Source organism: Sorex fumeus, unplaced genomic scaffold (genome assembly GCF_029834395.1).
Source record: "Sorex fumeus unplaced genomic scaffold, SorFum_2.1 ptg000034l, whole genome shotgun sequence".
Classification (NCBI taxonomy): Eukaryota; Metazoa; Chordata; class Mammalia; order Eulipotyphla; family Soricidae; genus Sorex; species Sorex fumeus.
The window spans coordinates 1,339,235-1,355,840 of record NW_026606091.1 but is presented as its reverse complement, the minus strand read 5'-3'; positions in this window follow the sequence as shown (position 1 = coordinate 1,355,840).

Here is a 16,606-nt window from a genome sequence, read left to right as displayed (position 1 = left end):
GAGAATCATGGTGTAGGCAAAGGCAAAGGCAAAGACCCTCCCGTTGTTCATCGATTTGCTCGAGCGGGCCCAGTAATGTAGTAGTATGTAATGCAAGTGGTCATATCTATAAAATAGCATTATAATTTTTTTTTGCCTCCTATGTCACTGTATTGCATCATTGAGGGAATAGGGATGTTAATGGAACATACATGTCAGTGACTTAGAAGATCAAGCTAAGTAGATGTACCTTAATAGAAGAAATTTATTTTATTTAGGTATATTGCTGATAGAAAAATATATGCTATCATATAAAATATATTTAGAAGACTTCCATTATAATAGATTATTATGCAAAAAGCTAATGTTTTGAAATAACTATGTGTGTTAACACAATGTACACACTCAGATTCATAGATTTTTTTAATCGTATAGAATATCGGTTCATTACAACTGGCTGTCTGTGAAATTGTATTTATGAATAAAGGTTTATTCATATAAAAATAAAAAGAAAATATTTACGAAAATTGTATTTATGTAGGAAACCAATCCAGACAACAAAATGACTGCAGATTGTATAGCATGCTGTATCTAATGCTAAAGTTTTATGAATAATTTTAGTTATAATGTGTTATGTCAATAATAATTGTTAAGCTTATTCTTCTTGGAATCAGTGGAGAGACTATAGAAAGAAAATTTTAAATTGTAAATTTGAAAATCTCTGTGATTGTTTCTAATTTAACCCCTGGCTATGTCTTTAGAATAATTACTAATTAGACCACTACTCAGCAGTGCTCACAACTGATAGAATTTTTAAAAAATAAGCCTTCAGGGTTCATTCTCAGAGACAGATGCCAGGAGTGAAATGAATTAGATTCATTCTTTGATTAAGATCTTGATAGACCCATGAAACAGTCATAAGGATATAGAATATTATAAGCTTAGATCATTGTCTTTTTTTTAAGTACTAGGTATGTATATTATATTAATATACAAGAAAATCACATTGTTCCTTCTCTGCTGTGTGACCTCTAGTAAAATTTTTGTAATTAAAAATAAATTACCAAGTAGTAGGTGAATGGATTAGAAATAGCTGTGCAAGTAGGTTACAGTTTTACTACCTCTATTTAAATTACATATGTTAATTATGCTTCAAAACACATTAGCATGGTTTCATTTCTATGTTGTTAACTGCTTTCATTTCACTTAAGACATCTAATTTTGAATTGCCCCAAGTAACCAACCATGAGCTAAGTTAATAGCAGAGTAAAGGTTTTTCATGGCATAACAGTATAATTCATTTTCTAGTTTGAAGTTGAGTCCCAAAGATTGTAGTGATGTATTTTCGATTTTTACCTATGTTAGTAAACAAATTACAGACAACACCTAAATCAATAATGTCATTTTAAAGTTGTACAAGAACACACTAACAAAAGTTATTTTAGGACAGTAGCTGCATTTCTAGATTTCTTCCATATGGTTTTAGCATTCCTAAAAATAGCCTGTCAAATAAAAGACAAAGAGTTGAGAAAACTTTATGGCAAATTTAACTGAGAAATAACTGTTTTCTCCATCAAGAGTATTGCCTGATAAATGTTTTGCAGAATTTAAAAGTCATTCTAAAATTAGTTTCAAAGAACTGACTGCAAATGACAGTCCCCAAATGTGTTTTATCCTCCTTTTTTCCCTTGTCATTGGAAACTCACAGCATTAAGAAAATATAACACTGAAAGGACTACTCCTATGAGATGTGAAAATAATTATATGTTCTGCCTGAACTGATAGGCAGAGAAACATTCTGTCTCAAATACCGCAAAGCATGTCAATTCTGAGTTTGCACGCTTTTTGTTTCTACTATACACCAGTTGGAGAAGCAGTGATTGAAAAGCAAAAGCATTCACCCTACAGCAAGAAGTCTTGAAAATTGGATAGGTGACATACTTTTCTACTTATAATGTAAGATAAATAAAATATGTTCTTTCCACTATACTCTTTTTGATAGATAATGAAAACAGTTTTGCAAATCTGAACCACCATACTTTCAGTGCATTAAAAATAGAGCATCAGTAACGCATATTTATGAAGTTAACATGATTTTTTAATGACCCTAGAGAAGAATTGCATGAAATGAATCTAGTTTTTCTTCAAGTTTTATAACTTTAATTTTAAATTCAAGTTTATTTCCTATTAAAAGCAATAGCCAATGGAGTGCACTTGAAACATGAAAAAATAATTAGTTTTTAGATTGTTGGATATAACAATTCTACTGGTAATTTAGAAAAATATTCATTACTTTATAACATTCCAGTATCTTATTATTTACTGTTGATGGTTACGAGATCCCACTCTGCCTTTTATCAGCCTGAGAGATTTAATATTTCATTTTTGCCAACATTAAATCAATGTATTTTTCACTTTTAAAAAATGTCTTCTGCAGCTTTCATAACACTGAAACAAAATAATAACATAAATGATACAAAAAAAGTTGTCTTTTCAAATGGGATTAGGCTGTTTTGAGTATAGGATGCGTTAGATTATTTAATAACATTTTTTTTCATTGTGAAACTATATCTATGAAATAAATTAGGAAAACTGTGAAAGTTGTTAAAATACATTAACAATGCTTATGAACATATGTGTTCCTCTTAAAATTGTTTTAGAACAAAATGCAGTTTGTAAAATTTATTTTTCAGTAATATTTAATTATAACTTTATTCCACAGGTAATATTTTGAGCTTTCTGTATGATATTAGATAAATTTTTAAATTCCTTTTAATGATAACAATCCATGAAAAACTCAGGATTGTTTTTAACTTTTCAAATATTTTCATGTTTATATTGGTTTATGAATTTTATTAGTATAAACAAAATATAGAGTACTATATTTATATTATTATTTGAAACAAATTAGTCAGAAACAAAATATAAAGAAGCCCTCAAAATCTATATCTAAATATTGTGAGAATCACAAGCCATTCTCAAGACTTTTGTTTATTCTGGGAGAAAAGTATAAATGAAAATATACAAAAGATAATGCCAGAGAGATGGATTAAGGCACTTGGTTGTCAAAACCCCAGTTTGATTCCCCAAAACTGTATGTATATATCTCTAAACAAGGAAGGTGTGATCCTTGTGCACAGAGCCAAGCAAGAAATGAGAATCACCGAGTATGGCTCATAATTCTCAAATAATGATGATAATAATGATGATGAAAATCCTAATGTGCTATAATAAAACAATTTGATCAGGTTTTATTTTCATTATATTAATAGTTAATAGGGTATATAAAATCTTAAAATCAAAATAGCTGTTAATTTGATAGGCTAAAAAGAAATGGTTTATACAATTACATAATGTACACTCTGTTTCTTGGCTCAGAAGCATAAATTTATATATTTCTTGTGTCTTCTGTGAAATACCTATCTATATTTGTATATAATTGAGAATGACTTTTTGCCAATATGTTACTTTAATTACTTTAAATTGAATCGGACATATTCCAGAAGGGAAAAAAATTATTGATGTCATATCATGTGTAAAAACTATGTATAAGTGGTGCTCTTCAGTCTAGCAGTCAGTTTCTCCAGTTTTTACTTTATCTTTGAAGTTCTAATCATCATGAGAATGAAAATAAGAAAACTTCATCAAATCTGTTCCTTCTTTCAGTCAGTGGGGCCAGAGAGATTACATTGGAAATCTCTTCTCAGAGGAGAAAAAACTTGAGTTAGGAAAGAACAAGGAGTTATTATGGTAAGTTAGAGGAAACACAAGAAAATTGGTACTGGAATACACCATTTCAATTTCTACTTCAATTCAGGAAAATAACAGATTTTATATTTCTTGTGCATGTGATGCTAACTCTAGATAAGTCCATGAACATCCTGCCCTCCAAGGAATTTAATCAAATGGAAATTCGAGTATGAGGTTTTACAAGTTTTTTTAAATTTAAAGATAGATTTTTTTTCTTTTTGTGTCACACCCAGCATTGAACAGAGGTTACTCCTGGTTCATGCACTCAGGAATTAATCCTGGTGGTACTCGGGGTACAATATGAAATGCTGGGGATCGAACCTGGGTCGGCCACGTGCAAGGTGGATGTCCTACCTGCTGTGCTATCACTCTACCTCAAATTTTTTAAAATCCCTTGATGGACTGAATAATATGCTTGTGGAACTGTCATTTAATTTGTTGTTTTCAACTTAGTTCTTTTATATCCTTAAAATATTTTTTTCAACTATACATGATATTTTTGTATGTTTGTTTGGTTTGGGATCATGCTAGGCGATGTTTAGAGCTTATTGCTGGTTTTGTAGTCAGGAATTACCCCTGTAGCAGTCTGCAGCAGGAGAAGACTGTATGCTGTGCCAGAAATCGAACCTGGATCATCTAAGTGAAACATGATATATTACTGGAACATATTCAGGAACTATATCCTTGAAATCTTTCAGCCACATCAGTTCTTTTTGAGACAATTCATTAAATATGAAGGGTAATGTATTGCCCCCATCTTCAGAAATGTACTTTGCTATTTTGACTGCATCAGACATAAACGTGAATAGGATACTCCATAACCAAATCTTTATTGCATTAGTCTACTGTTCAGCAGAAGAATATTAACATAATATTGTGGCTGTGAGGCATCAATGATGGTTTTTGTGTAGAATACTCAAAATTCCTATTAATAGGTTTTATTCTTGATTATTTTATACTGCACATATATTGGATTTAATTAAGTAAATACTTAAGTATCCCTTAAGTACTATGACTTCCATGAGAATTTTATGAGAGCACAAATTCAAACCATATTTTACCCATTATGCTTTTGGCGATTGAAGCTGTGTTGACTTCTGAGTTGGGGGTGATATAGCTGGAAAGAAAGTAAAGTCGAAGAAAATTTGAGGGAGTGAGTGGATGATTGGCCAAATTTATTCGTGCTTACTCAGCATTTTTACTTGTGACTGTGTCATAAGAACAAAGCTCATTTTGTAAAATTTACAATTACTACCAAGACAAATTTTCCAATTTTTATATTTTCTCTGGATCATCTCTTTAAACTATACAAGTCTTTTTATTAAGCACAGGTATAGAATATGCATAAAAGGTTTCTAAGTACTTTACGAATATTAACACATTTAATCCCTATAGTTAAACACATGGGCCTAAATACTTATTTTACACTAGAGAAAAAAGACATAGAGTTTAAGAACACTTTCTGATGATCCCACACGATTGGTTGGTTGATGTAGCTTCTGTTGCAGGACATCTGCCTCTAAAATCTCTTTCAATAAATATCTTCATAAAACTTAATTTCTCCACTTTTATTATCCTTTGCATTGTTTGGCCTTTTAAATTCACAGTTAAATAATGTTGTTGAAATTTTTCCACTCCTTATTTTTTTACTTTAAACATATATGAGGCATCTCCTTTTATAAAGTAAAGGATGATCTTCCTTTTGGAATTTCCAGTTATCTATCTAATCCTCCATCCAAATAAGTGTTTTTTTGTGGGAGAACTACACAAACTAGGGTTAAAAACTTAGGCCTGCAATATAAATTTATAAAGAATTTGAATTAGAATTATTATTATTATTATTATCACATACTCGCGACTATTTATTTAATAATTTTCAGGATACCTTAAATATCCTTAAATATCCAACCCACACGGCAGAGCCTGGCAAGCTATCCGTGATCTATGCCAAATAGACCAAATTGATATGCCAAATCCAGTAATAAATGGATCTCATTCCCCTAGCCCTGATTATGCAGAGTCGAGAAGGATATGGAAGGAGAAGCTGATAAAACACCAAGGCAGACATGGGCTGCCAAAACGCAGAAAAACAAAAATGATTGTCTGTACTTTTAATGCTCGTACGCTGGCATCTGCTGCATCCATTGAAGACCTTATGGTACAAGCACGAAAGATCAAGTACGACATCATTGGTCTGACCGAAACGAGAAGACATCAATCCCATCATGCTGTTTTCGACACTGGAGAAGAACTGTTCCTTGGAACATGTGATAAAAGAGGCGTCGGTGGTGTCGGTATCCTTGTCAACACAAACTTAGTCACAAGCATTGATTCATTTGAATGCCTAACAACCCGAATCGGACGATTACACTTGAATAAATGTGGCTCACTACCGGCAGTTTCTATCTTTGTTGTCTACGCACCAACATCCAGTTATGGTGAAAAAGAAACTGAGAAATTCTACATGGAGCTGGAGAAATTCTATAAAGAAGATCACACCTTCTACAAGATCATTGTCGGTGATTTTAATGCCAAGATAGGACCAAGAAGATCAGTCGATGAACTCCACATCGGAACCCATGGCCTGGAATGGAACAAACAAGGTGACAGACTGTCTGAGTTCATCATGTCAACCAAAACCCTCCATGGTAACTCACAATTCCAAAAGGCTGAATCTAAACGTTGGACATGGGAGTCTCCCGATGGACGGTTCCACAATGAAATAGACCACATCATATTCAATCGGCGGTTTTGCCTAACCGATGTTGCTGTTGTCCCAAAATTCCAAACGGGATCAGACCACCGTCTTCTTCGTGCAAAATTCTACCTCACAGAACGAGGAGAAAAGAATGCAAGGTTTAAGAAGAAGACTCCCAGAACAACCACCAACTGGGAACTCTTTGGCTCTGTTGCAGCAACATGGGAAGATGCCGTCATTGACAACATTGATGAGGAATACGATCGAATGATTCAGCACCTCCATGATTGTGCAAGGAATGCCAAGAGAGAGATAACCACAAAAAACCGTCTTTCTTCGAACACTCTTGAACTTATTCGCCAACGTGGCGTGGCACGTGCCTCAGGCAACCACAAGCAAACGTCCGAACTGGCAAAACAGTGCAGAAAAGCCATCAAGGATGACCTCAAAAACAGGAGAGCAGCAGTACTGGTAGATGCAGCAGAAGCTGGGAAAAACATTCGTAATGCCCGCCTGTCCTTCACCAACTACAAAACCAAGATGACTGCCCTCCGACATCATGATGGATCTATCACATCTTCCAGAAGGGCAATGGAGAAGATTATTCATGAATTCTACTCAGATCTCTTTAATAGCCACATCCACTTGCCCACATACCACATACCACATGATGGATATGTCGTTCCCAATGTTCTCCCTTCCGAAATCCAACATGCCATCTCGTCGGTAAAGAAACAAAAAGCACCTGGCCCAGACAAGATCAGACCTGAACACCTGAAGAACTTACCATCAGTACTCATCAATACATTGGCTCGACTCTTCACACGCTACCTGTCTGAATGCAAGGTTCCATCCCAATGGAAAACCAGCAAGACTGTACTACTATACAAGAAAGGAGACATCCACGACATTGGCAACTATCGCCCAATCTGCCTATTGTCTGTCATCTACAAACTATTCACTCGAGTCATCCTGAATAGAATTAGCAGAACACTAGATGAAGGACAACCATGTGAACAAGCTGGATTCCGAAAAGGATTCAGTACCATCGACCATATCCACACAATAACCAAGCTCATTGAGGTATCTCGGGAGTTCAAGATGCCGCTCTGTCTAACGTTCATTGATTTAAAGAAGGCCTTTGATTCTGTTGAGACGGAAGCGGTCATGGAAGCCCTAGCCAATCAGGGCGTACAAACTCAATACATCAGGATCCTTCGTGAGCTCTATTGCGGATTCACTACCAAGATCTCACCATTCTACAAAGAAGTAATCATCCATATCAAGAGAGGGGTTCGGCAGGGTGATACCATTTCACCAAAACTCTTCAGTGCCACCCTCGAGAACATCATGCGACGACTAGAATGGGAAAACATGGGAGTGAAGATAGATGGTTGGCAACTACACCACCTCCGCTTTGCTGATGACATCGTTCTAATAACACCAAACATCAGCCAAGAGGCACAAATGCTTGCGGACTTTGACCGTGAGTGTGGAAAGGTTGGACTACAGCTGAATCTTACGAAGACAATGTTTATGAGAAACAGCCTTGTTCCTGACGCTCCATTCGCTCTCAACGGAACCACCATCTCCGAATGCAACAGTTATATATACTTAGGTCGAGAAATCAACATGATGAATGACCTGGCACCTGAGTTACGCAGGAGGAAGAGAGCGGCTTGGAATGCCTTCAAGAGCATTGAAGAAATAACTAAAAGGACAAAGAACCTCCAACTACGAGCACATCTCTTTGATTCCACTATTCTTCCTGCATTAACATATGCCTCAGAGACCTGGACCCTACGAAAACAGGATGAGAACACTATTCGGGTCTCTCAAAGAGGAATCGAAAGAACTATGCTTGGAATATCACGATTCACTCAAATGAGAGATAGAATCCGGAGTTCTGATCTTCGTCAACGCTCAAGAATCAGAGACGCTGTCTCATTTGCCAAGACATCAAAAATCAGATGGGCTGGACATGTAATGAGGTTTACAGACAACCGCTGGACTAGAGCCATTACTGATTGGATTCCATGAGACATCAAAAGATCACGTGGACGCCCACCTATAAGATGGTCAGACTTCTTTGTCAAGACCCTAAATGACCGGTTTGAGGCTCTACATGTTCCTAAAACGAACAGATACCATTGGGCTACGCTAGCACGCAACCGGGATGAATGGAGACGTTACTGGCACCCGCTCGAATAAATCGATGAATAACGGGGATTAAGTGATTAAGTGATTATTATCACTTATTATTAAGAAAATCCAAACCAAGACCATGAGATACCACCTCATACAAGTGAGAATTGCACATATCAAAAATTCTAGATACAATCTGTGTTGACAGAGATGTGGTGAGAAAGGAACACTCATCCACTGCTGATGGTAATGTTGTCTGGTTCAACCCCACAGTAAACTCAGAATTGAGTTCCCATACAACCCAGCAATTCCACTTTTGCTATACCCAGGACAGAAGAACATTCATTCAAAAGAACATGTGCATTCCATTACTCATTACAGCACTAGTACAAGAGCCAAGATATGAAATCAACCTAGATGCCCAATGATAGAGAAATTGGTCATTAAAATGTGGTTTATATACATGATGGAATACTACACAACTTTGAGGAATGATGAAATCATGCAATTTGTCGCAACATGTATGGAACTAGAAGATACCCTATTAAATGAAGGACAAACACAAGATTATCTCACTTATGTGTAGTAAATAGAATACCTGGATGAGGGAATGCAATTAGAATATCGATAACAATTTTACAAGTATGAAAACTGTTTTTTAATTTTAGTTCCAGACTTTAAGTCCAATAACTCAGATTAATCATTATTTTACATGTGGATATTAAAGTATGTTCACATATTCTAATGTAGCACCGAAGAAAGCTAAGTGATTCTTCTTCAGTTTGCACTTCTAATATTTGAACCTGCTAACACTAGATTTGTAAGTTCTCCCGGAAATAACTGATAATTACACTTGTGGTTACACTTAAGAAAACAATACTCTTCCTTCACAGAATTCCGATTTCAACTAACAGCAACAAAAGCATTCTGGTAAGTTTAGCCAATGTTTCACTTCTGGGATACCCAGAACACTATTAAATTGTTTGAACAAGTTCTCAGTTCTCAAAGTCCATTTACTTTCCACACCTGAGTAACCTAAAAGTACATTTATCTTGAAAGGAAATATACTTGCTTTAAAAATCCCATGAAGTCATGAAATTCTCTTATAAATGGATGGACATAGAGAGTATCATGCTAAATGAAAAAAAAAGTCAGGCAAAGTACAGGCATATTACACTCATGTGATATCTAGCTCTCTCTATATATATGTATGGCAGTCTTCTGCCCCCGCGCCTGGATGTTCCTTCCCGGGGCCCCTTGGAGGGAACGGGTTGAGCTTTCCTCCCCGCCCCGACCAGGGCTCCGGCAGCCGAAGACCTCCAGGACCAGCCGCCACCATGCTGAGACTACTCTCTGCACACATGAAGGTACTGGCAGAGGGACAAAGCCACGCGGGTTCCGGGGCCGAGACCTCCAAGCCTACTCGAATTGGAGTCGAGCATCTTACACCCAGATCCTCCAAATTCCAGTAGGCGGGGGTCACACCCACCACCTGGCCCCCTGGCGCCATGTAATCCCATCAGCGGCCACGACTCAGAGACTATAAAATCCAGATCCCGGAACAGCGCGGCCGCGACATCTTATCAAAACTTTTTTCATGACATCTTATTGTCTCATTCCTACTTTGGACAAACTTGCAGGCTATCGAATGAAGCCTGCCCACAGGGCAGAGTCTGGCAAACTCCCCGTGGCGTACCAAATATGCCAAATACCAGTAACAATGATGGGTCTCATTCTCCTAAAGAGCCTTGAATATAATCTCAGGGCTAGGATGAAAGAGACGTTGCTGGGGCCTGCTCAAGGCAATCGACGAATAACAGGATGATGAAATGAAATGAAAAATGAATATATATGTATATATATGTATATATATAATGCCTGTGTGTATATACAATGCCTGTGTGTATATATACACACATATATACAAAACATAGTATGATACTATATATACTATATATATGTTAAACACAGTATGATACTAACATACAGTAGAAACAAGGGCCAGGATGAATGGTATAGGGTTGGAAGCCTGACTCAAGGAGGGGAAGAGAGAGTTGGGATAGAAAGGGGACAATTATGATGATGGTGGTTGGAAGGAATGGGAGATGTGTGGTGGAAGTGGGCAAAGGACCAAACATGATGGCCTCTCAATATCTATGTTGAAAATCATAATGCCCAAAATATGAGGTGGTGAGGGGAAAAAAGAGCCTACTATTAGCTGGAGTGATAGCACAGGGCTGGAGCGATAGCACAGCACTACAGGCGTTCGCCTTACAAGCGGCCAACATGGTCAACCCGAGTTCGATTCCTCCGCCCCTCTCGGAGAGCCCGGCAAGCTACCAAGAGTATTCGATATGCCAGACACAGTAACAACAAAGTCTCCAATGGAGACGTTACTGGGCCTGCCTCGAGCAAATCGATGATCAACGGGAGGGCCTTTACCTTTACCTTTTACCTTACTATTAAGGCAGACTGGGAGCATGATAGCAGGAGAAATACAGGGGAAATTATTGGTGGGAAATGTACACTGGTGTAGGGATGGGTGTTGGAACACTGTATGACTGAAGCTTGATCATGAAAACTTCGTAATTACGTCAGAGAGATTCAATAAAATAAGTGAATAAATAGGTCACAGTCCTCCCGTTGTTCATCAATTTGCTCGAGCGGGCCCAGGAACGTCTCTATCATGAGACTTGTTGTTACTGTGTTTGGCATATCGAATACGTCATAAACAAATAAAATACTCCTATGTCAGGCTAGAGATATAGAACCATGGATAAGGTACTTGTCTTGCAGACAGCCTACCTGGGTCCAAACCCCTAGCAGTATCCCATATGGTCCATTGAGCAGCACCAGGAGTAATTCATGAGTACACATACAGGAATAACCTGAGTAGGAACGATCCCTGAGCATAGACCCAGAAGTAAGTGTTAAGAACTGTTGGTAAGGCACAAAACAAACAAAAATCCCCAAACTAGATTTTTTTTAAAGATTACTATTTCTCTGGAGATCAAGAAGACTCTCACTATTATGAATCACTCTCCAATATTCTCTTCTTTCCTGGCCTCTTGTTGATACTGAAAATATGTATTAAATATTTTATTGTAGCTCAAACAAAAAACTAGTAATAAAAATATTTTTCTTACCACTGCATGTCTGAAAATATCAATGAGAATGTTTTTCCAGAAGAAGTAGATTAAACAAGTTTAGCTAACACTCTAGAATACTCTCAGATGAAAAGGCTTTAATGAGGGAGTCTGAATGTATCTTAGAAGATTTGTGATTACCAACTGGGGGTCAAAGTACTTATTCTGTCAAAATAAAAGAAAATAAAGCTGGAAGATGATGATGATTATTTCATATAGAGAGAACAAATTGCCTTTGTCAATTTGGGAAAGAATTACGTGTGCATGACTAAAATAAAACCAAACATTTCTCCATTATTATTTTCCTCTCTTTTCAAAAGACCACGCAATAGATTAGAGGTGGAAAATACCTGTTACATATAATGATATCATGGTGATATACTTTGCTTTAATTTTTCTGTTTTCTTTAATATTTTCACAATATAAGTAGAGAGCACAGCGGTAGGGCGTTTGCCTTGCACGCAGCCAACATGGCCGACCCGAGTTCGATTCCTCCGCCCCTCTCGGAGAGTCCGGCAAGCTACCGAGAGTATCTCACCCGCACAGCAGAGCCTGGCAAGCTCCCCGTGACGTATTCGATATGCCAAACACAGTAACAACAAAGTCTCCAATGGAGACGTTACTGGGCCCGCTCGAGCAAATCGACGAACAACGGGAGGGCCTTTACCATTTTACCTTTATAAGTAGAGAGATCATTTAATTTTTTGGAGCGATAGCACAGCGGTAGGGCGTTTGCCTTGCACACAGCCAACATAGCCGACCCGAGTTCAATTCCTCCGCCCCTCTCGGAGAGTCCGGCAAGCTACTGAGAATATCTTGCCCACATGTCAGAGCCTGGCAAGCTCCCCGTGATGTATTCGATATGCCAAACACAGTAACAACAAAGTCTCCAATGGAGACGTTACTGGGCCCGCTCGAGCAAATCAACGAACAATGGGAGGGCCTTTACTTTTACTTTAAATCATTAGCCATAAATGGTAAACGTTCTTCATAGTTTTCATTTACAAATGTCATCACTGTATCTTGAAATCAGATTTTACAGCACTATAACCATGGGATCGCTTCTGCTAAATGTTTTGATTCTAAATGCACTGAAGATACGAAAAAATTACTTGCTTATAATATCTGGGTATTAAAATATTGTACATGTGTGCACGCATATAGTTCATTCTGGTTATTCAATTTAAATTAGGGAAAATATAAGTTTCATTAGCACGTAATCTGATCAGTAATCCTCAGCATCAATTATTTGTTTATATCCTATACACTATAAGATTAAAATATGTGCAATGTTTGAAACCAATTATAATTATATATGAACAAATATTTTGAGTGTGTAATATGGGCTCTTATACATCTAGATTTATATTAAGAAACATATTAAGAAACATTAGTTTTCCATATAAATGGATAATAATAAATGCTACACACATAAATTTATGATAGATGTAGTTTCTCCAAATTTGTACTTACTAAATTTTAAATATCTTTGGTTCATAATGCAGGAAATTTTTTTCTATATAATAAGCTTCAATTATTTTTTAAAACATGACTTTATTATATTTTATCGTCACTATTTTATTTTTAAATTTTTATAATACTGCATATTATTTTTTGTTATTTCTTATCCATGACTTCTACTCAAATCTCTTCGATAGCCATGTCAACCTTCCAACATACCAAATTCCACAGGATAGATATGTCGTTCCCAAAGTTCTCCGTTCCGAAATCTGACACGCCATTTCGTCAGTAAAGAAACAAACAGCACCCAGCCCAGACAAGGTCAGACCTGAACACCTGAAGAACCTGCCGTCAGTACTCATCAATACACTGGCTCGGCTCTTCACACGCTACCTGTCTGAATGCAAGGTTTTATTCCAATGTAAAACCAGCAGGACTGTACTACTGTACAAGAAGGGAGACATCCACGACATTGGCAACTGTCGCCCGATCTGCCTGTTGTCTATCATCTACAAGTTGTTCACTCGAGTCATCCTGAATAGGATTGGCAGAACACTGGATGAAGGGCAACCATGCGAGCAAGCCGGGTTCCGCAAAGGATTCAGCACCATCAACCATATCCACACGATAACCAAGCTCATTGAGGTTTCTCGGGAGTTCAAGATGCCACTCTGTTTAACGTTCATTGATTTAAAGAAGGCCTTTGATTCTGTTGAGACAGAAGCGGTCATTGAAGCCCTAGCCAATCAGGGTATTCAAACTCAATACATCAGGATCCTCCGTGAGCTGCATTGCGGATTCACTACCAGGATCTCACCATTCTACAAAGAAGTGATTGTTGATGTCAGGAGAGAGGTTCAGCAGGGTGATACCATTTCACCGAAACTCTTCAGTGCCACCCTCGAGAACATCATGCAACGACTAGAATGGGAAGGAATGGGAGTGAAGATAGATGGTCGGCAACTACACCACCTCCGCTTTGCTGATGACATTGTTTTAATAACAATAAACATTAGCCAAGTGGCACAAATGCTGGCCGGCTTCGACTATGAGTGTAGAAAGGTCGGACTACAGCTGAATCTTACGAAGACAATGTTTATGAGAAAAAGTCTCATTCCTGATGCTCCATTTGCTCTCAACAGAACGACCATCTCCGAATGCAACAGTTATGTGTACCTAGGTCGAGAAGTCAACATGACGAATGACCTGGAACCCGAGCTGCACAGGAGGAAGAGAGCGGCTTGGAATGCCTTCAAGAGCGTCGAAGAAATAGCTAAGAGGATGAAGAACCTCTGGTTCCTGGCACATCTCTTTTATTCCACTGTTTTTCCTGCATTAACATAAGCCTCAGAGACCTGGGCCCTACGCAAACAGGATGAGAAAGCTATTCGCGTCTCCCAAAGAGGAATTAAAAGAGCTATGCTTGGAATATCACGTTTCACTCAAATGAGAGAAAGAATATGGAGTTCCGACATCCGTCAATGATCAAGAATCAGGGACACTGTCTCATTTGCCAAGGTGTCAAAAATCAGATGGGCTGGTCACATAATGAGATTTAGAGATGACTGTTTGACTAGAGCCATTACGGACTGGATTCCATGTGATGTCAAAAGACCGCATGGCCGCCCCCCTACCAGATGGTCAGATTTCTTCATCAAGATTATGAACGATTGGTTTGAGGCTCTTCCTGCTCCTAGAACGAACAGATGCCATTGGGCTACACTAGCATGCGACAGGGACAAATGGAGACGTTACTGGCACCCGCTCGAGCAAATCGACTATTAATCGGAAGTCAAGTGATCAAGTGATTTCTTAAATTCATTTCATGCAATGTACCCTGGGTTAGATTTTAGAATCAAATATCTTTGTTATTGCCTTCTCTTTTTTCTATTATACTCTTGTTAGTGCTTCAACTATTACCTATTCAATTAAATGCTTTACCTTCTTTAAAATTCAAAACTTTGGGGCTGGAGTGATAGCACAGTGGGTAAGGCGTTTGCCTTGCACGCGGCTGACCTGGGCTCAATTCCCAGCATTCTATATGGTCCCCTGAGCTACCGCCAGGAGTGATTCCTGAGTGCAAAGCCAGGAGGGGCCCCTGTGCATTGCCAGTTGTGACCCAAAAAGCCAAAAAAAATTCATAACTTCTATGCTTATCTGATATTTTCCACTTCGTATCAGCCATTTATAATATTTTTCCTTAATTAATTTGACTTCATTTGTGATTCTACATAGCACTTTAAAAATATACTTCTTCTTTTGCTAAGGATTATGTTTGTAAGTAAAACTGAAACCTGTTCCATACTACTGTAAAGATCAACTTGAAAAATTCTGATTATAAAACAGAGAAAACTGATCACTATTGTAATCTCATTTCACCAGTGAAAGCAAAACATCTGAAAAAAGTTTGAGTCCTTGAATTGTTGTTCCACTGAATTTCATCTAGGGCTTAGGAAACTTGATGGTTCTTGTACTATTCAGATCTATAGTTCTCATGATTTCGTTATCTGAAAAAAGTTTTTCAAATTTAGTATATAGGACAGATTTTTACTGCTTTTTAAAAAAAGATTATAAGGTTTTGAAATATTTACTTTTAGAAGCAAAAGTAGATGTTTTGATATTGTTGGAGAGTTGTCAAAAGTATAGATCCTTTGCTACCCTCCTTTGATAAGTTTATAGAGATAAATTTTTGAGGGTTTAGCCTATATTGCTTTCATTAAAACATTATTTCCAAGATCTAAAAATTCCTATCTATTTTAGAAGTTTGAATCTTTAAGTACATATCTGAAAGAAAAATTATATATATTTAAAATTTTAATCACATTTGTAAGTGACCCATTCAAAGTGTGACTAAATATATATATATACATACATACATACATACAAATGAGAAAATTTTGACAACTGCAATGTATTCCTTATTCTTAAAATAAGGAGATAATAAGTGATGCCAGGAATCAAATCAAATGAATCACAGAAGCCAGTACTATCCTAACTGAGCCACACCAAGCCCTAAATTAGTAGAGTTTAGCATATATACAAAGTGTACATTTTTCACAAAAAGATGCTACTAGCCAATAGTAGAATAATTATGTAACAACATACAGATATTAAGCTATGAGAATATAGTCTCTCTTGCCTTTTCTCTCCCATATATTTTGTATGACTATCTTGGGAGCAAAGTGATAATGTAACTATAAGTTCAGGAAACAAAACTTTTTAAGAGTTATTTCTCTCTCTCTCTCTCTCTCTCTCTCTTTTTTTTGTCTCTGGGCCACACCAATCTTTGCTCAGGGCTTGCTCCTGGCTCTGGACTCAGAGATCACTCCTAGAAGGGCTTGGAGGATCATTTGGGATGACAGAACTGACAAGCGCTTTATCCACTGCATACTCTCAGGATCAAGAAAGTTAAATTGTTAATAAGCAG